The sequence below is a fragment of the Ornithorhynchus anatinus genome, chromosome 16 (assembly GCF_004115215.2).
Source record: "Ornithorhynchus anatinus isolate Pmale09 chromosome 16, mOrnAna1.pri.v4, whole genome shotgun sequence".
Taxonomy (NCBI): Eukaryota; Metazoa; Chordata; class Mammalia; order Monotremata; family Ornithorhynchidae; genus Ornithorhynchus; species Ornithorhynchus anatinus.
The window spans coordinates 14,839,985-14,866,017 of record NC_041743.1 but is presented as its reverse complement, the minus strand read 5'-3'; the positions used below and the strand labels follow the sequence as shown (position 1 = coordinate 14,866,017).

At 40.6% G+C, this 26,033-nt stretch overlaps 1 long non-coding RNA gene across 1 annotated transcript in view; it reads left to right on the top strand.

Annotated features, from left to right (window-relative positions):
* Positions 1-24,583, top strand: part of LOC114817494 — a 30,673-nt gene extending 6,090 nt beyond the window's left edge. The window contains exons 2-3 of the long non-coding RNA XR_003765357.2: positions 22,086-22,123; positions 24,460-24,583. This is a non-coding gene — a long non-coding RNA (uncharacterized LOC114817494). The remainder of the gene's footprint in view (positions 1-22,085; positions 22,124-24,459) is intronic.
* Positions 24,584-26,033: the final 1,450 nt, after the last annotated feature.

Genomic DNA, 26,033 nt, shown 5'->3' with positions numbered 1-26,033 from the left:
CATCTACACATGGATCGGAGCCCTTTAAGCACTTGATATTCACTCCACCCCTCAGCCCCACAGCACTTATGTACAGATCTATAATTTATTTGTTTATGTTTATGTATCTTTCCTCCTCTAGTCTGTGAACAGAAAACATGCCTACCAACTCTAGTGTATTGTACTCTCTCACATGCTTCATAGAGTGCACTGCACACAGTAATGGTATTTGTGCCAACCACTGTGCTAAGGACTCAGGTGGATATAGAATGAACAGGGCAGACACGGTCCGTCTCATGCATAGTCACAATCTAAGGTTGAGGGAGAACAGGTACTAATCTGCATTTTACAGCCCAAAAAACTGAAGCATGGTGAAATTAAGTGACTCACCCAAGGTCACACTGTGGGTAAGTGCCAGGGCAAGGATTAGGACCCAGGTCTCTGAGATTCTTAAATGGACAACCATCCTTGTGTCCTTTTTGGTTTATTTTGTCTGCACGTCTCCCGACAGAATTAGACCAAAACAGTAGCAGCAATGCAAAATTGCAAACCTCTCAAGCAGCAATCAGAGGACTGGTTCTTCTTCGACTTCACAGAGATCAGGAGTAAGTTCTGGATGGAACAAAACCGCTCAGCGTAACAAGGGTCTATCTGTTCTTACGGATGCGCAATCAGAGGGAGTGTTCTTCCTGAGAAGCAGTGTGGCTCAGTGAAAAGAGCGTGGGCTTCGGAATCCGAGGTCATGGGTTCGACTCCGGCTCTGCCACTTGACAGCTGTGTGACTGTGGGCAAGTCACTTAACTTCTCTGTGCCTCAGTTACCTCATCTGTAAAATGGGGATTATCAGTGAGCCTCATGTGGGACAAACTGATTACCCCGTATCTGCCCCAGTGCTTAGAACAGTGCTCTGCACATAGTAAGCGCTTAACAAATACCAACATTATTATTATTATTATTATTCCTGCATCAGTTTTTTCAGACATGACGGGATGTCACCATCAGCATCTTTGATAATGAAAGTGAAAAACCCATGTCCATCCCTTCTTGCCATAGAAGAGACATCCAGCCTCTTGAGCACTTTCACAAGGGTTTTCTTCGCATTGTACTCAACCTGCACCGGCAGGGCAAGATCATTACCTTGGAGTTCCTGTCATCCAGTCAACTCATCAGCCTCTTTTTTTTATGGTATTTGCCAAGCACTTACTATGTGCTAGACACTGTTCTAAGCACTGGGAGGCATAGAAGCTAATCAAACTCGACACCATTCCTGAACACTGAGCTTCATTCCCCTTGGGACACAATCTAAACAGAATCCGTGAAGAAGTAATAGACACACACACAGAGTTTTTTAACCTGTGGTTCAGCAAAGTGAAGCAGTGTTACGGCTAAGGTGCTTCACTCATGACAGCCTCCCTCAGGACAATTTTTATTGAGCTAATCTAAACGTTCCGTGGCTCAGCTTTAGGTCAATTCTCTACTACTCTTTATGCCATAGAGACAAACAACTTGGTCAATATAATTTCTGTAGTATACATTCATCAGTATTGAATGTTCTGCTAAGGGTCCTTCCTGACTTCTTTTTTCCCATGCTGAAGAGCACCAGTTCTTAGAGGCTTTCCTTAGAGATCCTGTCTGACAGCCTGTGATCATTAATTTCTTATAAATTTTGTTCCCGGGCACTCTACTAAGCACTGAGGTAGATACCCTTAGAGTCTCTGTCCAACATGGGGCTCGCAGTCTTAATCCCCATTTTACAGGTGATGAAACTGAGGCACGGATAAGTGAAGTGACATGCTCAGGGTCACAAAACAGACAAGTGGTAGAGCCAGGATTAGAACCCAGGTCCCTCTGACTCCCAGGCCCGTGCTCTATCCTTTAGGCGACACCGTTTCATTTTCATTTCCCTCCTCAGTTTCCTTCCCCACTTTTTCCTTGCACAATAGGCTGCTCAAGTTTCAAGTCAAAGCCAAGAATGAACTTTGGGTTTGCGTATTTCTGTACTTCCATTTCTGCATTAAAGTACCGCGTTTGTTGTTAAACAGCATTAATCCTTTCTCAAATTCATCTCCCGTAACTAAGTAGAAGTAGTTACACCCTGGTTTGACAATCAGCTGGTACATAGATGACAGCTATTATACAGAATGGAAGCCAAGGTTAGGTTGGTGTTATTATTTTGTTCAACCTGTTTCCTAAGGGGATTTGGCTGCAGATACAAGATGATAAAAACTTGAAATCACATGGAAACTGAGCCAAGTAGCTCCTACCGATGTGTTTGAATTCCTCTGTATCATTTTGAGTATTTCAAATTAAAGGTTCTTCTAAACGGTGTTTAATTTTTAATATGATTTATAAGTCAGGTTTTTGCAAGTTTGTAATCAGACTACAGCACATCTCTAAGTCTGAAGTGATTTCATTCCAGCTTGTTGATGCCAGAAAAATGCACACATGCAAAAAAAAAAAAAAAAACCTAGTTCAATTTCACACTGAACATATGGATATAAAGTTTGAGATGTAACAGAAAGTCTGGGCTCCCTGCACATGGCGAGCATTCTAGAAAAATGATTTTAATGTTATTTCACTGTTGTTGCTAATGGAATATATCATAACCATTTTGTTTATTTTAACCGAGGGAAGGATTTTGATCTAATCTTCACAGCTTTGTAACCGTCAGCACTGAACCCATTTTTCTAGTTACTGATGGGCGACACTGATATCCCTCACTTAATTGGAACGTATTATGTTACTGAATAAGCCAAGTAATTAGCTTTGAAGCTTCATTCAAGAGAATAAATGGTGATGACTACAAGTGGTTCATAGGCTTTAGATACTGTGAATCAATTTGAACTCACTTTCTGAATTTGGGGATCATTTGGACCAGAGAATGCTCTCTTTTCAAAAAATCTCAGAATTATTTTTTGAAAAATGACAGAAACATGTATTTCCCGAATCATCACAACCATCAGTCACCGTTCAGTCACAGTTCTTTGCACAAAGTAAGCGTTCAATAAATACATGAAATGAGTGAATGGAAGATAATGTCGGTGTAACTGTTGTAGAAAACAAACATGGCAAAGCTTCAGAGGATCTGAAAAGAGATGCAACAAGGGTCAATCTTCACAAAGAACTGTATGCCACTTTTACTGCTTATTTCTTATTGAGTTACTTTGTTCATTGTGTCTGTTTAGCTCTTTGCTTGTGCTCTTAATTAAGGGAATCAAGGTGGTTCAGAGCAAAGGTCATAGGAGAGGGTGTCAGAAAGCCTGGATATCAGTCCGAGCCCAGTCTCATACCCTGTTGTGTGGGTTAATATTTCTGGGCTTCAGTTTTCTCATCTGTAAAGCAGGAAATATAATGTCTGCCCTTTCCTATTTCCCAGAGATGATGCAGGGATGAAATGTGATCATTCATATTGGAAAAATGAAAGGTCTATGAAAATACAGGTGATTGAAAAGAATATTTGAGTCAGCTCTTTCCCAAAATGATTACACAGGATATTTGGGTCTGCGCTTTCAATCAATCAGTTGTATTTATTGAGCACTTACTATGTACTGAACATTATACTAAGTGCTTGGGAGAGTTCAATAGAACAGAATTAGCAAACACCTTCCCTGCCCATAACGAGCTTACTCAATTTCTGTGGTTTTTTAATTTTTTAATGGTATTTCTTAAACATTTATTATGTGCCAGGTACTGTACTAAGTGCTCTAGTAGATACAAGATGATTAGTCCCTATCCTACACTGGGCTCACAGTCCTAAACCTCATTTTATCTATGCGGGAACTGAGACCCAGAGAAGTGAAGTGACTTACCCAAAGTCACACAGCTGACAATTAGTGGAGCTGAGATTAGAACTCATGTCTCTCTGATTCCCAGTCCTGTGTTCTTTCCAATAGGTCAGACTCCTTCTCTAAGTGCCTTATTCAGGAATTAGTTTGCCTACAAAAGATGCTCAATAGGTGCTTTGGGTGAGCCACACACCCAATATTGTCATCTTGGGAAAGGTGTGGAGTTTCTTCCTGAGGATTGACTTTTTGGAGCTATGAGTAATCAACCAATAATCCATCACTATTTACTGATTGTTTATTTTGTGTGGAAGTCTTTACTAAGTGCTTGGGAGAGCAGCTGGGAAACAGCGTGGCCTAATGGAGAGAACTTGCCTCTGGGATTTATGATTGTGATGGCGGGATTTGAATTTTAGTTTCATTATCACTTGGATTCTCTTCCAATTCTATGTGTTCAGCCACCTCCATGTAGATTGTGAGACTTCGTCAGGCTAGGGACCCTGAGGAGATTCTCACTGAATTAACCTAGCACTTAATAATAATAATGTTGGTATTTGTTAAGTGCTTACTAGGTGCCGAGCTCTTTTCTAAACTCTGGGGGAGATACAGGGTCATCAGGTTGTCCCACGTGGGGCTCAGACACTTTTAATCCCCAATTTACAGATGAGGGAACTGAGCCACAGAGAAGTTAAGTGACTTGCCCACAGTTACACAACTGACAAGTGGCAGAGCGGGGAGTCGAACTCATGACCTCTGACTCCGAAGCCCAGGGACTTTCCACTGAGCCCCGCTGCTTCTCCAGTGATTTGTTCACTATAACTTGGCAATCTATGTTAGTCACCATCACGGCAGGGGACCGCAGTTCCTCGTCTACGACAGATCTCCTTTAAACATGAAAATACAAATTGGTAGGAGAAGCAACATGGCCTGGTGGGTAGAGCACAGACTTGGGTTCTATTCCCGGCCCCGCCATCTGTCTATTGTGTGACCTTGGGCAAGTCACTTAACTTCTCTGTGGCTCAGTTCCCTCATCTGTAAATTGGGGATTGAGATTGTGAACCCCAAATCTGACAAGAACTGTGTCTACCTGATTGGCTTCTATCAGCCCCAGCACTTAGTACAGAGCCTGGCAAATAGTAGGCACTTAACAACTACCATTTAATAACAAAACAAACTGCAGTGTAGGCTAGTGGAAAGAGCATGGGATTGGGATTCAGAAGACTACCAGCCTACTATAACCTTGAGCAAGTCAGTTCACTTCTCCGGGCTTTAGTTCCCTCATCTGAAAAATGAGAGTAAGGTATATGTGGGGCAGGTATTGTATCCAATTTCAGAAACTATACCAGCAACTAGCACATAGTAGGTCTTACTGAATGCCACTGTGATATTGTTCATTATGAAAATTATAAATTGAAAGCATCGGCAGGGAGCTTTAGCATTTATTTAATCAGTCTTAGTTTAGCCCAGTGGAAAGGAAACTAGGAGAAAATTCAGCTAGGAATGCTGCTGTTATCCTAAACATTCCTTTAGATCCATGGACAGCAGAAAACTGTTCCCCAGGAGAATATTTGCTAACACTAACATTGTTGGTATTTGTTAAAAGCTTACTATCTGCAGAGCACTGTTCTAAGTGCTGGGGTAGATACAGGGTCATCAGGTTGTCCCACATGAGGTTCACAGTCTTAATCCCCATTTTACAGATGAGGGAACTAAGGCACAGAGAAGTGAAGTGACTTGCCCATAGTCAAATATGTACTAAACACTGGGGGGAGAAGTCCCCCCCACCACTCCCCATAATCTAGAGAGTAATTGAACACCTGCCTCAGTGCATGCTTACACTGACACGAAGAACATAGGAAACTATTTTCTTCCCTTTGAAAATAATACCAGAACCACAGAGAAAAACTTAATATATAACAATTTCTTGGTTTTATTTCCAAAATGAAAAACCAGAAAAGTATAAACAGGTTTTTCATTTTCCTTTTCATATATATTTCTGGCCACAGTACAACAAAGCAGATTTGGGTACAAGCTTTGTGGGCCATTGTAAATTGAAAATTTTAGCAAAGTGTTATATTGTTCTGACATTCAAAACCTCTGGACTTCTACTGAAATATTTCTCACTAATAACCAAAAAGCAAGAAAACAATAAATTCAAGGAGAAAAAATAAGGCAGTACAATCAAAACAAAACCTTCACTGATTGACTCACGCAGGGTTACAATTATAAATAAGAAATGTGTAAAAACAGTTTCTACAGAGTAAACCAGCAAAGCAAACTCTTCCATATTACACTGAAGCATCATTTCAGAGGGAGTCCTACAGTCCTCATAAACTCTCTAATGAAAAAACTGTGGGCCTAGGAGTCAAAGGACATGGGTTCTAATCCCAGCTCCACCACATGCCTGCTGTGTGACCTTGGACAAGTTACTTAACTTCTCGGTGCCTGTTTCATCAATTGCAAAATAGGATTCAGTACCTGTTACCCCACTGCTTAAACTGTGAGCCCCATGTGGGTCAGGGACTACGTCTGACATGAAGAACTTGTATCTACCCCTGTGCTTAGAATAGTGCTTGAACTTTAGGAAGCATTCAACAAATATCAGGAAAACAGCATCAAATGACATGTTTCAACCTCTCTAGCTTGGGAAATGCAGTAAGTCTTCAAGTGAAACAAATGATCCTCATTCTGCAAAACAATTTGCAATCAATCAACTGTATTTACTGAGCACTTAGTGTGTGCAGAATACTGTACCAAGCACAGGGGAGAACTAAACTGGTGCCCATCCAATTTCCTATTTAGTCTTTGGTTCTTGTTTTTGTAACAGAATATCTAGCTGTCCTTTTTTGAGATAAGTACTAATAGTTAGATCCTGTCATTCAATCAGTCCTATTAATTGATAGTTAACTGTGTGCAGAGCACTGTATCAAGGCATGTGCTAAATTTTCATTTTCAGTGTAGGGATAGAAGAGAGCAGACATTCGGAGAATTGGCTTTTAAGAGTCAACAGGCCAGAAAGTCACCAACTTGGGTCTTTTCAGCCCCATCTGGACTCAGCCAGTGCTGGTCAGAACACTGCGAGTGAGGGGAAACTTGACAGATCATCAGCTGCATCCTCTAGAATAGAAATAAACCAAATGGAAATTCTTCTACAATCCTGCTTAATATGCTGGATAGAAAGTAAAGGCCAAACAAGAGTCCATCAATTCTGACAGAGCTAGGGGAAGTTCTGTTAAGGTCAAAAAGGTCAGGGTTGTGATTGTGCAATTTCTCCAATCCTTCAGCTTGACTGCTTCAACAGCACTCCCCATCGCATCACCTAGCTAAAGTATTGAATATTGCCAGCCTTTTGAGATATCTGATTTGCCTTACCCCGAATGCTTCAGGAACTAAATCTGACATATACTGTGCCCAAACATAGATGATCAGGTCTTTACAGAGAGCAAGAGTAACTAGCATCATGCAAAGTAGGCTAATTAGATCAGCTATGGTGGCCTCTTTTCAGGGATAATTTTATTTTTCTCAAATTGTTTGGTCGCTTAAGGAAATCCAGGGCCTTCCTGACTGAACCAGCATTATGGTCAGATAACTAATAGCTGATCGATTAGGATGTTTTAGTCAGTTTTGTGACCAGTGTGTGATTGTGAAATTTTTAAGAGACGAGAACTGTAGTGGGTCATGCTTTCTACTGAAACAATATTATTTTTTCACATTTTAGTTACTATAGATTCTGTGGGCAAGAACAATGTTGTCTGTGAACAGCAACCCAGATGAATTATAATACCTCAAAGAATTCAGTGAGCTCATGACCTTCAGGTAAAAATGTCAAATACCCACAAGAGAGCTCTAAATTAGGCCTATGAGTTCAAGTTTCTGATTGTTCAGGTTACACTTGAATTACACTTGAACAAATTTTCGTTCACATAAATTTAAAATTTGGTTTTCCAGATTGCCATTTCCATCTCTGAAAATTATAGTATGGCAGTCTAACATCAATTGGCTAAGTATATAGAATGGCATGCCACCAAAGGAACACCGATTTCAATCAATTTCATCAATTTCAATTGCTCTGGATTGTGAAAGGACATTTTATCATCATGGCTTATTTCAAGTGGTTAATCTAGTCATCAAATAACATAAAAACAATGAAAAATAATACCTAGGCCCACATCATTAAAATGTGTTGAAATGAAGTTGATGATTTTATCATCATTATCATCAATGGTTTTGAAAACTTACTGTGTGCAGAGTATTATACAATAGACTTGGTAGACATGTTCTCTACACTTTGTTTCAGGTATTTGAATCAATTATTAAATAATTTGTATGAGAAGGAAGAATATTAAGCAATCAATCAGTAGTATTTTTTTACTTCATGCAGAGCACTGTTCTAAAAAACTTTGGAGAGTACAAAATACTTAGTAGACACAATTTCTGCCCTCAAGGATTTTACCACGTAGTAGGGAAGACATACTGTGTGACCTTGGGCAAATCACTTAACTTTCTTGGGTCTCTGTTACCACATCTATAAAATGAGGATTAAGAGTGTGAGCTCCATATGGGACCGGGCTGTGTCCAATCTGATTAATTTGTATCTACCACAGCACTTAGAACAGTGCTTGGCACATAATAAGCACTTAAGTACCATAATCACAAGTAGGTCCATGGATTCGCTATGAGTTGTAAATGACTCAACAGCATAAGACAAAATAAGAAGAAATAGAGTTTAAAGATATGTTCATAAATGCTATTTGAAGAGAGGTGTGGGGAAGTGAGCCCTCAAATCCTTAGGTGATTTGGAACTGTTGAAGTGGCATTAGGGAAGTAAAAAGTGGGGAGAGATGAGAGGTTAACCAGGGAAGACCTTCTGGAGAAGTTGTCATTTCAGAAAGGTTTGGAAGATGGGGAGAGCAACTGTTAGTTGTGAAATGGGAGGGAGTTCCCGAGAGTTCCAGGGAATATTCTTCTATATCGCAAGCGAGATGACTAGCAAATTAAATATCTACTTTCCTTCCCTCCCTTGTTTTGCCTCCATTTTATAGAATTGGCAGAAGCATGATTTAGGGACCAGGGTGTATCTAGGCCTCGCTCCAGCAGTATTGATACGGGATTCAGGGAAATGATGAGAATTTTAATGTGGGTATCATGAAAGTTAGTGATAGGAGGAGACAATTAGGAGATTGCCTTTGCAATTCTGCCTAGTGGGTGGTAAACCTACAGAGGGGTCCCATACCTGGAATTCCACAACACGTGACATCAGCTTTAATAACAGCAGTTTTCCCTACAGATGTCATATGTTAGTGCCTTTCCCTTTTTTTCTCCCTATTTTATATGCTCACCCTTTTTCCAAGGTGTGCAACCACTTGGTGGAAATTGTCTCAGTGAAAAAAGAAAATGGAAGTAGTCCTGAAAGTCATCTTTAGTTGGAATCTGTTGTTTTACTGTTTTCACCAACAAAACTCTCCAACTAGCCATGAAGTTGTGGCCCTAAGTATTTTGTAACCCGCTAAACTGTCAGCTCCATGAAAGCAGGGATCATGTCTACTTCGTCTTTTGCACTCTTCTAAAGACTTAGTACAATGCTCTGCAAACAGTAAATGCTCGGTAAATGCCACTGATCAATCGAATGATCCATTGAATGTGGAGTGTGGTCCAGGAGCCATAAAAGAACAGTGAGCAGATTCTCCTGTGGTCCCTTCTTGTAGTGATACCCCAAACCCTGGGTGCTTTTACTGATCTAAAGTCAGTAAAGGCTACTCTGGTAAGATGACGACCAGGAGATCCAGATGTAAATATCTAAGTAGAATATTTAACCTTACCCGGACATCACTATGTGACAAACAACAGGGAAACAATCTATTACCTTTCCAATTTTCCTGTATATTCCAAACAAACTTAAGTGCAATCCCAGCATATTGGGGCCCGATTTAAAAGAAAATCCCATTTTTTTTAGATTAGGAGTGGACAATTCTATAACTACCATCCCAAAGTATGTCATGAGGTATGAAGTTTCAAATTATTACCCCTTATTTTTTACCGTGTTTCTTTCTGGAACCATTTCTAGACTGGTATATAAGTGCAGAGTATTGATGTAGTAATTATGCTTTTTGTTCATAAACTCGAGACAAATGTTCCAGAAAGGTGTAATTTAACTGAAAACACACACACACACACACACACATATACATATATATATATTCAATGAAATATGAGTTTTCTCAAATCCTTTAAAACCTATAACTGGATTCCATGGTATGCATGCTTTGGAATTGTATATTTTCATCAGACATAATTTATCATTTCAAATCTTCTCTTGAAGGATTTTTAATGTCTGCCTGTCCCCATTCTGCATGCCTCATTAAAGCAGAATTTACATGATTTGAGTTTTTTCATGTGTTTCCATTGAATTCATATGAGTTATTATCATTTTTATTATTTAGCATTAATGTGGGTAATTGTATTTGTCAGCCCTAAGCAGTTTTGTGTTTTAAATATTCCCCCTTTAAGAGAGGTATTCTGAGATCCCAAGAGGTTAACTTCCCCATAATATGCTACCTTCAAAATTCACATTTTCCCATCAAACCCAAATGTCAGCAGCATTGCTAAAGTGATGCAATGCACTTTATAAAGTTAATGTTTTCCTTTTATGCTCTCCACATATATTTCAATATATAGACTTAAAATAAATATTTTTTAAAACTATAAACTGCAAGAAATAAAAATGATTAATAATAATGATTATAGCATTAATAATAATTGGGGTATTTGTTAAGTGCTTACTCTGTGCCAGGCACTGTACTAAGCGCTGGGGTGGATACAAGCTGATTGGTTTGGACACAGTCCCTGTCCCAGGTGGGTCTCACAGTCTGAATCCCCAATTTAGAAAGGGGGTTATTGAGGCATGGAGAAGTGACTTTTCCAAGGTCACACAGTAGACAAATGGTGGAGTTGGCATTGGAATCCATGACCTTCTGACTTTCAGGTCCGTGCCCAATCCACTCTTCCCGTGCTATAAGATGGTTATGGTCTTCAGACTGAATGTGGTCAGATGACATTCCATCCCTTACATCACTTTCTTTCTTGCTCTAGTTATAGGAAGAGTAATCATTAAATAAGCACTGTGTGCAAGACCTTATATTAAGCACTGGTAAAAAAAGAAATACAGGTAACAGTTTGACACAGTCCTTGCCTCTGCAGGGACCCATAATCCAAAAATAATATGATTAAGGGGTTGATGAAAAAAGTTTGGAAAGATGAACTGATATAAATACAAAACAACATAAAAGACTTATTTTTAATGATATTTCATGAGTGACTGTGCTAAGCACTGGGGTAGATACAAGATAAGCAGGTTGGACACAGTCCCTGCCCCACATGGGGCTCACAGTTTTAATCTCCATTTTACAGATGAGATAAGGGAGGGACAGACAAGTTAAGTGACTTGACCAGGGTCACAGAGCAGACAAGCAGCGGAACTAGGATTAGAACCCAGGTCCTCTGCCTCCGAGGCCCATGCTCTTTCCACTGGGCCATGCTACCTAGTTCCTTCTCAATTTCCTTTGTGACCTAAAGCCATGTTATCGTGTTTCACTCATCCCGGCAACACACCCCATCGGCTTACTCCTCTCCAGACAATCTACATTGGCCTTCTACACTCCTGGTTTGGTCCTCCAACCCTGGCTACCTGTGGCCTGGGAAATCTCTGACCTTTTCCCAATCCAATTATTCCTCCTCATCATTAATAAGATCCAACTCTACCTCTCTGGTATCCCCCACTCGTTTTCTTTACTTATCCACCCTCAGTCTGGTTCCCTTTCTCTTTTCACTTAACACTCACTATTTAGGAGAACTCCATCGGCTTCAACTACTATCTTTCTGCAAGTAGCTCCCATATTGGCTTTGATTGCCTTGACCCCCTCCTTTCTACTGCAATCTCAGATTTCCTCTTGGTTCCTGGCATTTTAACGTAGCTAAGCCACCAGCACATTGAACTCAGTTTACCTAAAACCCAACTTCTCATCTCCCCTCTGTAATCCCGCTAACTTTCTCATCACAGTTGACAGCGTCACCATCCTCCCTGTCTCTGAGATCTGCAAATGTACAATATCCTGATATCTCCTTCTGCAGAAAACCAGGACCCTGGTCCAAGCATTTGTCAAATTATGGTTTCCCTGGTCTCCCTGCTTCCTGTTTCGCCCATCTCCAGTCCGTATGGCACGCTGCTGCCCAGGTTCATTACTCTAATACATCATTTGTACATATTTCTCAGCTCCTCAAAAGTCTTCAATAGTTACTTATAAATTACATATCTGTAATTTCTTTATTTTAATATCTGTTTTCCTTTTGGACTGTGGACAAGAAATGTGTCATTTATTGTGATATCATACTCTTCCAAGAGCTGAGTACGATTCTCTGTACACAGTAAGCACTCAATAAGTAAGACTGACTGACTAATTGAACGATTACTCAGTCCTGTTTGCATCCAGCAGAAACTCTTGACCGTTGGCTTTAATAACATAGCAGAAACAATTCTTACCCCGGAGGAACTCTTACTGGGGAGCTATGCTGTTTTTACAGAACTCTGACAGTGAAATTTTCCATTTTCATTGGGTGTGTATTTATTCACCATTTGCTTCACCTAGCAGTCAGAAATAGTGTTTTGGAATAGAGACTTTTGAGGATTCATGAAACAACAAAGGAGATTCAATCTTTCAAAAGTCTTTATTGAGCACCTACTGTGTGCAGAGCGCAGTACTAAGCACTATGGTACCTGTTAAGAACTTACTATGTGCCAAGCACTGTTCTAAACTCTAGCAAAGATACAAGTTGATCAGTCTGGGCGCACTCTTTGTCCCACATGAGGCTCACAGTCTAATTAGGAGGGAGTAAGATGTAATTTAAAGTTTACAGATGAGTTAACTGAGATACGCAGAATTTAGCTGACTCGTCTCAGTTCACAGAGCAGGCACATGGCAGAGCTGGGATTAGAACCCAGGTCAACCATCTCCCAGGCCCATGCTTTATCCACTAGGAGATGCTGCTTCATAATAATTCTGGTGCTTGTTAAGCACTTAATATGTGTCTAACACTGTACTAAACACTGGGGTTAATACAAGCAAATCAGGTTGGACATAGTCCCTGACTCACATAGGACTCACAGAATTTAAAAGGAGTGGGTGAGATTTACTCTGCATTTTACAGAGAAGCTCCCTCTGAGGCCCAGAGAAGTTAAGTGGCTTGCCCAGAGTCACACAGCAGCCAGGTGGCAAAGCTGGAATTAGAACCCACGTCCTTCCGAATCCCAGGCCACGTGAATCCCTCGATCAGTTCACACCCTCCTAATTATCTACTCTCTTCTCCCACTCCACTCTTGCTTTCTTTTGTCATCATCTCAAGCTAACCTACCCACTACACCTTTTTCCTCTCCCCCATTTCCCACCTCTCACCCTTGCTTAGACCTCCCTCCTCTTTCAAATCTCCCAGACAACAGTACTCCCCGTGTTCACAGCACTTCAAAACCTCATAAATGTTTAGCAGCACATGCTAGAGTCTTTAGATTAAATCTGTAGATGAATAAAAATAACTCATCTTTGCAATTTGATGTGAAAAGTGAAAATTTCATACAGTTTTCTAGAAAAAAAAAGTTAAATGTCATGGAATTTTAAGCAAATAACATTTGCATGTCCATGAAATTACTTAGGACGGTGGCCAAAAGGAAAACCAAAATGTGCTCAGCTAATGTGTCTTATTTACGGTGCAAACAGTGTGCTTACTGATGTGAGGTTGTAAATTCATTGTGGTCAAGGAACATGTTTACTGACTTTATTACATTGTATTCTGACAATAGCTTAATACAGTGATCTGCAAATAGTACCTACCCAATAAGTACCATTGATAAGGTGATCAAAAGAACTCTTTACAACTGCCCAAAATGCACTAACATGGAAGGTCTTAAATTCTAGTTAGGATGTAGATTAAGGAAGGAATGCATTACATGGAGGAAAAGCCATCCAAGATGATTGATAAATTATGGGAGAAGGGAGGAGTTGGGCTTTTATTAAGAATTTTTCTTTTCTTGCAAGACGATTGAAAGTAGAGGTAAGCATTCTTAGAAATTTAACATAGCAGAAACAATTCTTACCCCGGAGGAACTCTTACTGGGGAGCTATGCTGTTTTTACGGAACTCTGACAGTGAAATTTTCCAATTTCACTGAGTGTGTATTTATTCACCATTTGCTTGACCTAGCAGTCAGAAATAGTGTTTTGGAATAGAGACTTTTGAGGATTCATGAAACAACAAAGGGGATTCAATCATTCAAAAATCTTTATTGAGCACCTACTGTGTGCAGAGCGCAGTACTAAGCACTATTTGAATGACATTTTTTAAGTGCTTAACTACTCACCAGGCTCCCTTTCCCCATAGCATTTACGTTCATATCTTTATTCTCTAATTGATTTTTAACGCGCCTGTAACTGATTTAAGTGTCTGCCCCTTCAGCTAGATTTTAAGTCTGGAACTTATTTAAGTTTGGAATAAGTCTGGAACTTGTAGGGTGCCATATGCGATCCACGATCGTAATGGCGCTCTATACAGCCACCATGATGGCATCACATATACCTGCATGTGACGTCACACCCAGACCTCCCATATATACACCCATATAAATTCAAATATAGTCATAAATATATACAAAGCAGGGCTGGATAAAAGTTAAAACTCAGGTTCCACTGGATCACAAGTCCCCACCTTCTCGATGCTTTGGTATCATATTCAAGAGAGAACTCTCTTTATAACTATGTACAATTAAATATGTCATATTGACCCACACATCAGTGAGAATGCCCCCCATCAATAGCATCATTTTCCAACTCAGCTTTAGAAAAGGAGGAGAGGGTTAAAGCACTTTAGGAAGGTAAAGTTTCCTTTTATCTGTAAATTTCTGTTGTCTGTTATCTTCATCCCCTAGTAGGCTGGATAGTTGAGAATTGAGATAAAGTAGGAATGGAGATGAATCCCAACTACCCTCAACTAATCAACCAAGTTATGTATGTAGTCGAATCTTTGGCATTTATTGAAAAAAAGACCCACCTTTTATAGGGGCCTTGAAAAGTAACTGAAATACCTTCCAACTTTTCCTTCTCTGACACTTTATAACTGAGAAGGGTGAGTTTCTCTCCAACATATTCCCTCTAGCAAATGTGTGTTATACTGCTTTCATTTAAGCTGAACCATTATCTTTATTACTGAACATTATATTTGTTTCATTTGTTTTCTGAATGATTGGTAATTGCTATTTTAAGAAATCATATTGTGGAAAAAGGTGATTTATCAAGAAGAAAACTTCAGGGAGGTAAACAATTTCCCAATGAAAAAAAAAAGATAAAAAAATCTGAGCCTTCCAATATGACTCCTCTTTTCTTCAAAGTGAATTAGTATGAGCAGAATTTGTAGGGAGTAAACAGCGTTGCCAGCTACTCCTTTTGACCGAAGGGCTGAGGTGACATTTGTGGTGGTTAATAACTGAGGCAGTTGGGACTGGATGTGTTACGTTGAGGGGCTGAAGCAAAGATAAGAAGGGGAAGAAAAGAAGACAGAAAGTGAGGAAGAGGGGAAGAGGAGGGGAGCACCAAGACTTAGCGGAAAAGAGGCAGGGCCTGGGAGTCAGAAGATCTGGGTTCTAATCCAGCTGTGCCATCTGCCTGCTCTGTGATCTTGGGCAAGTCACTTAACTTCTCTGTTACCTCAACTGTAAAATAAGGATTAAGACTGTGAGCCCCAGGTGGACAGGGATCGTGTCCAACTTGATTACCTCGTATCTACCTCAGAGCTTAGAACAATACATGACACATAGTAAGCTCTTAACAAATGCCATAATTCTTATTAATTATTATTAACTCTGTTGTATTGTACTCTCCCAAACACAAAGTATAAAGCTCTGCACACAGTAAGTGCTCAATATGGCATTTATTGATCGATCGATTGAATGAAAGTCAAGTAGATTACGGCAGCATCATTTTGTTGCTTGTTTGTGCTCTCAGGAAGAAGCCACTGGTATTATCTCTCAGGGAGTCCGAGTGGGATTGAAAGGTATTTAATTGTCCTGTTGTGTTCCTTAACTCAGCCTCCCTGATGCCAGAGTAGGTTCTGTGGTTGTGTAATGGGTCTACCAGGAGTAGGAATTAAACCCAGAAGGAAACTCAACTCTAGAGACCTCCACAAGAGTGGCCCTGCTAGACAGATTTGCCAGCAAGAAATTTTGCCCAACGCCATAGGTACCAACGCTATGGGGGAGACGAGTGATATGGGCCTCATGGCATTGGCGATGATTGGGCAAAGTAACTAACCGTAATAATAATAACGGTATTTGTTAAGCACTTACTATGTGCCAAGCACTGTTCTAAGCACTGGGATAGATACAAGATGATTAGGTTGTCCCACGTGGGCCTCACAGTCAATTCCCATTTTACAGATGAAGTAACTGAGGCCCAGAAAAGTGAAGTGACTTGCCCAAGGTGACACAGCAGACAAGTGGCAGAGCTGGGATTAGAACCCACGACCTCTGACTCCCAAGCCCGTGCTCTAGCCACTAAGCCAAGCTGCTTCCCAAGCCACGCTTCATCCCCAAATCTTTGAGGGAAGGGCAGGTAGCCTTGGGAAGCAGCATGGCTAAGTGGAAAAAGCCCGGGCTTGGGAGTCAGAGGTCATGGGTTCGAATCCCGGCTCTGCCACTTGTCAGTTGTGTGACTGTGGGCAAATCACTTAACTTCTCTGTGCCTCAGTTACCTCATCTGTAAAATGGGACTTAAGACTGTGAGCCTCACGTGGGACCACCTGATTCCCCTGTGTCTCCCCCAGAGCTTAGAACAGTGCTCTGCACATAGTAAGCACCTAACAAATACCAACATTATTAATAGGACAACCCAAACCTTGTGCTTGGAAAAGGGCTAGAGATGAAGCCAGAGTATATGGTAAGTGACCAACACCATCATTTCTTTTTTTATCTTACTGAAGCTTCCATATCTGTAGATAAAGGACTCTTTGGTTATTTCAGACCCAATAAGTCATGTCTGCAAAGCACTGCCTCTCTTTTAAGTACCAAAACACAGCAGCAACAAACCTATCTGGGAATGCAGGTTGTTCTCTGCAGAAGCAGAAATAACTCTGGGCAATTCTGCTTAATCCTTCATCCCTCATTAGTACCCAGTAGAACGCTAGGACTTTAGGACACAATCCTTCTTGCAAATTCACAGGTTCCTTAAGGTCACTGTTTCTCCTACTGATCCCTATCATGGCTATGATATGTGGCATTGTTGTTTTGAAAACTGGAAAGGGTTTTTATCCAAGCTATCGCTCTACCTTTCCTGGAAAGTGGAGTCAAGAGTCAGGGTTGAGCAGTGTTAGATCCAAAAATCTGCCTCAAGATAAAGGGAAATAAATATACAAGTTTAGATTGAAGTATTTGAGGTTCATACAGAAAAGGAGGCGATGGAATATTGGTAGCATGCATGAATTTAAAATTCACTTTAATATGGGAGAGTATGCAATTGTAATGATGTATTAGCATTTATATCACGGTGCTGGGTTAGAGTTGCTTCTATCTTCAAGGTAGTCATTTTTATAGGTTTTTCTTTAAAAAAAATTCCATCCTTTATAGCCATTATAGCCACTGGCCAGGATTTTCTCAGTGGTAGAAAATAGAATTTAATTTCTTCACTATTAAACAGAATTAGAAAGGTTTTACTTTCATACCTTTTATGCTATGGAAAAAAAATGGATCCAAGAAAAATAATGTCAAGGAAGAAAAAGCAAAAAAATCCCCAATAAAATAAAACTTAAAGATGCAATTCACCAGATTCCTAATCCTTCCTGTAAGTCTATGTATACAGACGTAGCTTCAAAACATCATCATTATCATAATCATGATCAGTGGGAGATCTCTTTGGTGTATCAGGTGCCTAGGTCTACACATGAAAAGCAGAACACCATACCTTCCTTTAAGTCTTAAAAATTTACTGTAGGGAGATGGTACTCTATGCATAAAGAAAGAAGAAGATGGGCATAGGCACCAAATGGTAACCTACAAACATTCATAATTCTCATCTATAACCTCATCCATGTGTTTCTTTCTTGGAATTTTGCACGAAGAATACCATTTTGCAATACATTTACAGCATGGCTCAGTGGAAAGAGCCCAGGCTTGGCAGTCAGAGGTCATGGTTTCGAATCCTGGCTCTGCCACTTGTCAGCTGTGTGGCTGTGGGCAAGTCACTTCACTTCTCTGTGCCTCAGTTACCTCATCTGTAAAATGGGGATCAACTGTGAGCCTCACGTGGGACAACCTGATTACCCTGTGTCTACCCCAGCGCTTAGAACAGTGCTCTGCACATAGTAAGCGCTTAACAAATACCAGCATTACTAGAGAAGCAGCATGGCTCAGTGGAAAGAGCACGGGCTTAAGAGTCAGAGGTCATGGGTTCTAATCCTGGCTCCGCCACCTGTCAGCTGTGTGACTTTGGGAAAGTCACTTAACTTCTCGGTGCCTCAGTTATCTCATCTGGAAAATGGGGATTAAGACTGTGGGCCTCATCTGGGACAACCTGATTACCCTGTATCTTCCCCAGTGCTTAGAACAGTGCTCGGCACATAGTAAGCGCTTAACAAATACCAACATTATTATTATTATTATTAATTCTAAAACTGCTGAATTCTACCAATGAAAAAACCCAAGGAATTAAGTCAGTGAATTCATGAGTAGAACAAATAAACCAATATACAACCAATTCTCCTGGGAGCTATCTCATTGGCAGATGCTGTCTAGGGTGCAGATTTTATGTTGCTCCTGCCAAGGATTTATCAGATTTGGCTTTAAAGATTTGGTCTTGGCAGAATTCCCCATGTACGAACTGAAAAAGCCACTGGGGAAGCCTAGTTTTGTTGGAAAGAACAGTAATTCTCTGTAGTTCCTGATTTTGGCATTAGGAAATGAACAAAAGCCTCAGCTTGAAGTTTCCAGCTGTAACAGTGGGCAGAGGAAACGGGGCCCTTCTTAGCGGCCACTGAAGTAAACACTCACGCAGTAGACAAACTCTCCGAAAACATCCATTCCCCGAAAGTCACGTAGGCCGAATTCACACGTACATTTGCACAGATAGGCATGTGTGAACAGTCACCAAGAGATCATATAAGCACATGGACACAGAACCACAAACAAAACAACATACCAACAGGCAAATACACGGTACGTGCACAAGGACAAGTGTGGTCTACTAGAAAGAGCTGCAGACGGGGATTCAGAAGACCCAGGTTCAGCTCTGCCACTGGCCTGCTGTGTGACCTTAGACAAGTCACTTAGCCTCTCTGAGCCTCATTTTTTTCCCCCTGTAAAATGTAGATAACATATAGTACATTATATTGTCTAACTGCCTCTTAGATTGTAAAGCATGTGTGGGACAGGGACTATGTCCAATCTAATTGTCCTGTTTATACCCTGACATTTATCACATTGCTTGGAATATAATAGCCAGTTAACGAAAGCCATAATTATAAATAATTGCATCATCTTGTCTTACGCCGTCGATCGTGTCCGACCCATAGCAGCCCCACGGACACATAGCTCCCGGAACGCCCCACCTTCATCTGCGATCGGTCCGGTAGTGGGTCCATAGAGTTTTCTTGGTAAACATTTGGAAATGGTCTACCACTGCCTCTTTCCATCAGTAAATTTGAGTGTCCGCCCTCGATTCTCTCCCATGCCGCTGCTGCCCAGCACAGGTGAGTTTTGTCTTGTAGCAGATTGCCTGCCACTTACTAATTCCATCATAAACATCGTTAGTAAAGGAAACAGCCGCATACACAGAAAACGGAATACACAGACGCAGAGGTTACCACCCGCAGGGACACACAGAAACGAACCCGAACTGACACTACCTGAATAACAAGGGAGAATGAAACACCGAGTCCCAAAATGCATTAAGTAATGAGAAGTAATGAAACAAGACAAGCAGCATGGTCTAGGAGGTAGAGCACAGGCCTGAGATTCAGGAGACCATGGGTTTTAATCCTGGCTCTGCCACTTGTCCGCTGTGTTACTTTGGGCAAGTCACGTAATTTCTCTGTGCCTCATTTGTAAAATGGGGATTAAGACTGTGAGTCCCCTGTGGGACACGGATTGGGTCCCACAAGCTCACTGTGGGCAGTGAATGTGTCTGTTTATTGTTTTATTGTACTCTCCCCAGTGCTTAGTACAGTGCTTTGCCACAGTAAGTGCTCAATAAATAGGATTGAATGAATGAATTGAACTAAATTACCAACAAGATGAATAGAAAAGAGTTAATGTTCATTTGTGACATTTCTAATTTCAGTAAAAAAATCTAGTATTTTTCGAAATCAAATTAAGCAACAGTTACTTTAATTCCCTGCATTTATTGATCAGATCCTATATCATTTTTCTTAGGAAAGTAATGTGCAGTAGTTATTACTGACTGACATGACAAGTAGTTTGTTTAGAAGGAATATGAAGTACATAATTTCTTCTAAAAGAATGAAATGGAAACAACTTTTTTTCATCAAAATATTATAGATAGTAGAGGGTATCAAGAGTATTGTTCCTGCATTAATCAGAATGATGGTAACTATTTACCAAGCACTTGCTATTTGACAAACACTGTGCCAAATGTTGCAGCATAGTAAAAAAAAAAATAGGTACAGTCCCTGTCCCACAGGGGGCTCGCAGTCCAAGGGAATTATCATAATATCAGTCATGTCATATAATCAAGTATCATTAAATACCTGATTTTTCTTTGGTTTTTCTCTTTGTGAGTATGAATTTGAGAGGTAATGAATGTCGATATTTTAATTTCCTTCAATACCACTGAGACATGTTTGCCCAATTTTTAAACATGAATTCACTCTATAATAATTCATTACCCCTTTTATGCTTAAAAATAAACGACTTTAAGTGTGTTTTCTCAATTCAGAGCTAAAGAATAGAATTTAACTGTTCACCAACAATAGATCATCATTTAAAATACTCTTTTGTATAATGTACATTTTTAGAGAGGAGACAGCTTCAACATTTAGATTGCAAATGCAACAAAGTGGATGCTTTCCCCACAAACTATCCATTTAAATGCAATTGTTTGTAAAATGGATCCAATTGAATTACAATAGGATTTTAATGGTGAAACAACAGGGAGACTTATTAATTGAAATTCCAATTCTATGTGATTTCCTACACTGAAAACTTTCTAATAGCACTTAATGTTTTGCCTCAAAGGATGAGAATTTTTTCATTTTCAAAAATCGTCTTTTCTTCCATCATTTCTTCGGTGTCACTGGTTACTTTAATGGAAAGGCATGCTTTGGTTGAAAAACCACACACAGCTCTTTGAGGGCAGGGCTCGAGTCTACGAACTCTATTGTAGGGAAGCAGCGTGCTCAGAGGAAAGAACATGAGCTTGGGAGTCAGAGGTCATGGGTTCGATCCTGCCTCTGCCACTTGTCAGCTGTGTGACTGTGGGCAAGTCACTTCACTTCTCTGGGCCTCAGTTACCTCATCTGTAAAATGGGGATTAAGTCTGTTAACCTCACGTGGGACAACCTGATTACCCTGTATCTACCCCAGCACTTAGAACAGTGCTCTGCACATAGTAAGCGCTTAACAAATACCAGCATTATTATTATTATTAATGTATAAAATTATAGATGCTCCTAACAAATTTACCTAATAATTCAGCTCCTGCCTTATTACTATTTAATAAGGAGGTGTATAACTGCATATATTGGTAACTACGACTGAACCCAACTTTGTGGTACTGTACTTTCCCAGCATTTAATACAGTTTTCTACCCACTGTAAGTGCTCAATAAATACCACTGATTGATTGACTGAAGGAATAAAAACAGAGATAGAAGGCAGTCCATCAATCAATGGTATTAATCAATGGTATTATTTGAGTGCTTAGAGTATGCACAGCACTGTATTAAGCACTTAAAGGAGCATAATAGAATTGGAAGACATGATTCTGGTGCTCAAGTTTACAATCTAACGGGGGAAATACGGACTGTAATGTTGCTATGTTACTTCCTAAACTTCAAAAACATTTTACCACTCAATATTTGATTCACCTCCCAACAATCTCCTGAAGTAAGTAAGGCTCTAATTGTACAACAATTACTAATAATATTGATATAAAAGTTATTTTAAGGGACTACTGCCTGATAAGCAGATAGTAAGCGCTTTTCAAATACCATAAGTATTATTATTATTATGATGTGTGAGGTAATTTGGAAGCTTTTCATAGTTTTTCTTTTTTCTTAAATAGGAATATCCACTCAGCTGTGGTGTGGGAGCCTGAAAACAGTAAGTATTTTCAAGAAACACCTACAGCCGGCAAAATATCTCTTGAAATTTATATTGTGGTATAAAATAACCAGTCTCTACAGGACCCAGGTTAGAGAAAAAATACGTTGCTCAAGAGCCTATCCCTCCATATCTGACAAGATCCAAGACCAAGTCTCTAGTAGATAAAGTAATAATGGTATTTATTAAGCACCTGCTGAGAGCAGTGCACTGTATGGAGATCTTAGGAAATATCACACAAGCTCCAGTTGTGTTTTTGTGCAAAAGAGGCTTAGGCTTTGAGAGAAAAATATATAAATATTGAATATGTATATAGAGTCATGGGCTGAGAATGGAAAAAAATAAATTGATGTATAAGTGAAAGAGGAAGCTGGATAACATTTGGGGTACTTACGATTAGTTAGGAAAGACCCGTAGGTGGAAGAATTTTCGAATGGGTTCGAAGATGAGAAGGGCTATAGTCTGGCAGGAAGGAAGGGAAGTGACTTCAAAGTTCTTGGGATGATATGAGCAAGGGGAGGTCAGAGGCCTCTACGATTAGAGTGGGATACAGCCAGGGATTGGGCTTGGGGCAAAATTATCTATCAGTGGTATTCATTGAGCAGATCACTGTACTTGGGAGATCATAATGCAGTAGAGTTAACAGATTAAATCCCTGGCTTCAAGGAGTTTATAATGTAGTGGAGACTTAATTTAAGTAGAGCAATTTCTGGAGAGGAGAGTCAGCAAGTAAGATGGAGCGAGCTCTCCGCCAAACCTGTGGCTGAGCTGCTGGTATGACTCTGACAGAAGTGGTAAACAAGAGGCCCCTCGCTAAACAAGAGGCCCCTCGCTAAAATACCTAAAATGAGATGTATTATTCATCCTTCACCAAAGTGGGCAATCAAAAGTAATAAAAGAGATGTGGAATCCAACCAGACACCAAAAGGAAACTCGGCTTGAGCATTTTCAAGAATTTTAAAACTCTGATTTGACATAGCTGCTCACAAGTAATATATGAATTGGAGATACAATTGAAAATATGATTTCGGAGAGAGATTTAAAGCCACCTTCAATAATATTTCACTGGACTACCTACAAAATAGATCTCGGACCTCCATTTCCCTGGCCTATCTTCCCATTGGTCTAATTATTGAATATGGAGTTACCTGCTGTGTAGATCCAGATCAGTAGATAAAGATCAGTGGTTGTAATAGTAAATATTAAGTGCTCCTCTGTACCGCGATCAGCGATTACTGGTCACTGTCTGGGGAGAAAAGAGGCAGCTCCTGCTCTTTGTCTTCACTACCAAGAGAACTCCGGTGTTTGGTTCTGACCAGGATCACAGCGCACTTGTGTAATACCAAGAGATCATGAGTCAGTCTCTTCACTCCCTGGGAATTGTATTCTTTCATTTTCTTCCTTCAGTTCCCTTGACAACCAGCAGCAGGATTTTTTCGATGTTCTGAACAGTTCTCTCCAAAGACTGACCTTAATACAGCACATCCAACAGCAAGCCTCTTGATACACGGATGAGCCTAACCCTAATTCTGATACAATTAACCCAGCCATTTATGATTGTCCTTAGGCGGGAATCGATCAACTAAAATAAATACGTGTTTCCACTGGAAAACTTTAGAAAAGAATATCCAGAACCAATTTATATTTACTGCCAAGAGTTGCTCAGTTCTATTTAATGCAAAAATCAATTATTCCATTTGGATGGATAGTTTAGAGTATTAAAATCAGTCAATCCTAAATACCCTAAAAGGCTTTCCCAACAATGAAAGGTGGAACTTTCCAAAGCATTTCTAGCCAAGTATATATCTGTTTTTTTCAGAGGTCATTTGGTGGATTCTTTGTAGATTCTTTGTTGTTATTTTTTCTCTAGTACTTTCAATGGACCTTCCTGGCTTATCTATTCCAGTAACAAGTGATTGACTTTCCGGGTACTGCTGCTAGGATCGTGCTAATTGGGATTTTTTTTTCCAGATGATAATTTCTTGTTGTATGCCATGGTGTAGGTTCTGTTGGGTCAGATTTTTAAGAGAAAGCAACACCCTTTTTTCTGCTACCACATCCACCAAAATTCCACACGTGATGGATGGAGTATGTCAGGGAAGTGATTTGATTCCTGCATCCATGACCTTTCTGAGAACTAACAAAAAGCTACATTGACTTCTTGGATTAGTGAGAGTTTTGGATGTAGTTTTAGTGGCAGGTTCAGTAAACATCTGAGACTTTCCTTCTAGTTTGGGGATGGCAAAGCCTCCTAGAGGTTATCACCCCAATTCTCCTCTCTGTGTACATGCAATATATCATCTTGGTTAAAGAGGTTCCTCTTCTTGATTTCATAGGGAACTCAGATATAGTGGAGTTATTCTTGGCCTTTTGGATCTTAAACATCTTAGAGAAGCAACCTGGACTACTGGATAAAGTATGGACCGAGGATTCAGAAGGACCTGAGTTCTAATCCCAGCTCTGCAGTTGTCTTCTGTGTGACTTTGGGTAAATCATTTAACTTCTCTGTTCCTCAGCTACCTTATCTGTAAAATGGTGATTAAGACTGTGAGCCTCATCTGGGACAGGGACTTTGTCCAACCCGATTTGCTTCTGTCTACCCCAGCGATTAGAACAGTGCCTGGGCCAGAGTAAGCCCTTAATTCCACAATTATTAATTCCACAAGTGTCTTTTGGAAAAATCATATATAATTTAGTCAGAAAGTAGAAGGAAAAATACTACCAGAGGAGCAGCAGGGCCTAGTAGAAAGAATATGGTCCTAGGAGTGAGAGGTTATGGGTTCTAATCCTTGCTCCACCACATGCCTGCTGTATGCTCTTGGACAAGTCACGTAACTTCTCTGTGCCTCAGTTCCCTCAGCTGTAAAATGAGATATTACAGAATGTTCTCACTCATTGATCAGGATGTTGAGGATTCATTTCCCAGTGGAAATATCATAGGCCTTGGAATGAGAAGACTTGGGTTTTAAACCCAGCTCCTCAGTTTGTTTACTGTATGACTTGGGACAGTCACTGAATTTCTCTGCTCTTCACTTGCCTCATCTCTAAAATAGGGATTAAATACCTGTCTGCTTCCCTCTTAAACTATGAGCCCCATGTGGGACAGAGACTTGTGTCTACCCTGGGGCTATCTACAGTGCTTGGCTTAAAGTAAGCATTTTTCAAATGTTGCAATTTATTTTTTTACTAAGAACTGCTCTTGGTCCTCAAACTTAGAAGCACATAGAGCAGCAGACAATATCGCCAAGATCCGCCCTTTCCTCTCCACCCAAACGGCTACCTTACTGCTACGGGCTCTCGTTATATCCTGGCTAGACTACTGTGTCAGCCTTCTCTCTGACCTCCCTTCCTCCTCCCTCGCCCCGCTCCGGTCTATTCTTCACTCCGCTGCCCAGCTCATCTTCCTGCAGAAACGATCTGGGCATGTTACTCCCCTTCTTAAACAACTCCAGTGGTTGCCTATCAACCTCCGCTCCAAACAAAAACTCCTCACTCTAGGCTTCAAGGCTCTCCATCACCTTGCCCCTTCCTACCTCTCCTCCCTTCTCTCTACCGCCCACCCCACACGCTCCGCTCCTCTGCCGCTCACCTCCTCACCGTCCCTCGGTCTCGCCTATCCCGCCGTCGACCCCTGGGTCACGTCCTCCCGTGGTCCTGGAACGCCCTCCCTCCTCACCTCTGCCAAACTGATTCTCTCCCCTCTTCAAAACCCTACTTAAAACTCACCTCCTCCAAGAGGCCTTCCCAGACTGAGCTCCTCTTCTCCCCCCTCTGCCACCCCCCCTTTACCTCTCCACAGCTAAACCCTCTTTTCCCCCTTTCCCTCTGCTCCTCCACCTCTCCCTTCCCATCCCCTCAGCACTGTACTCGTCTGCTCAACTGTATATATTTCCATTACCCTATTTATTTT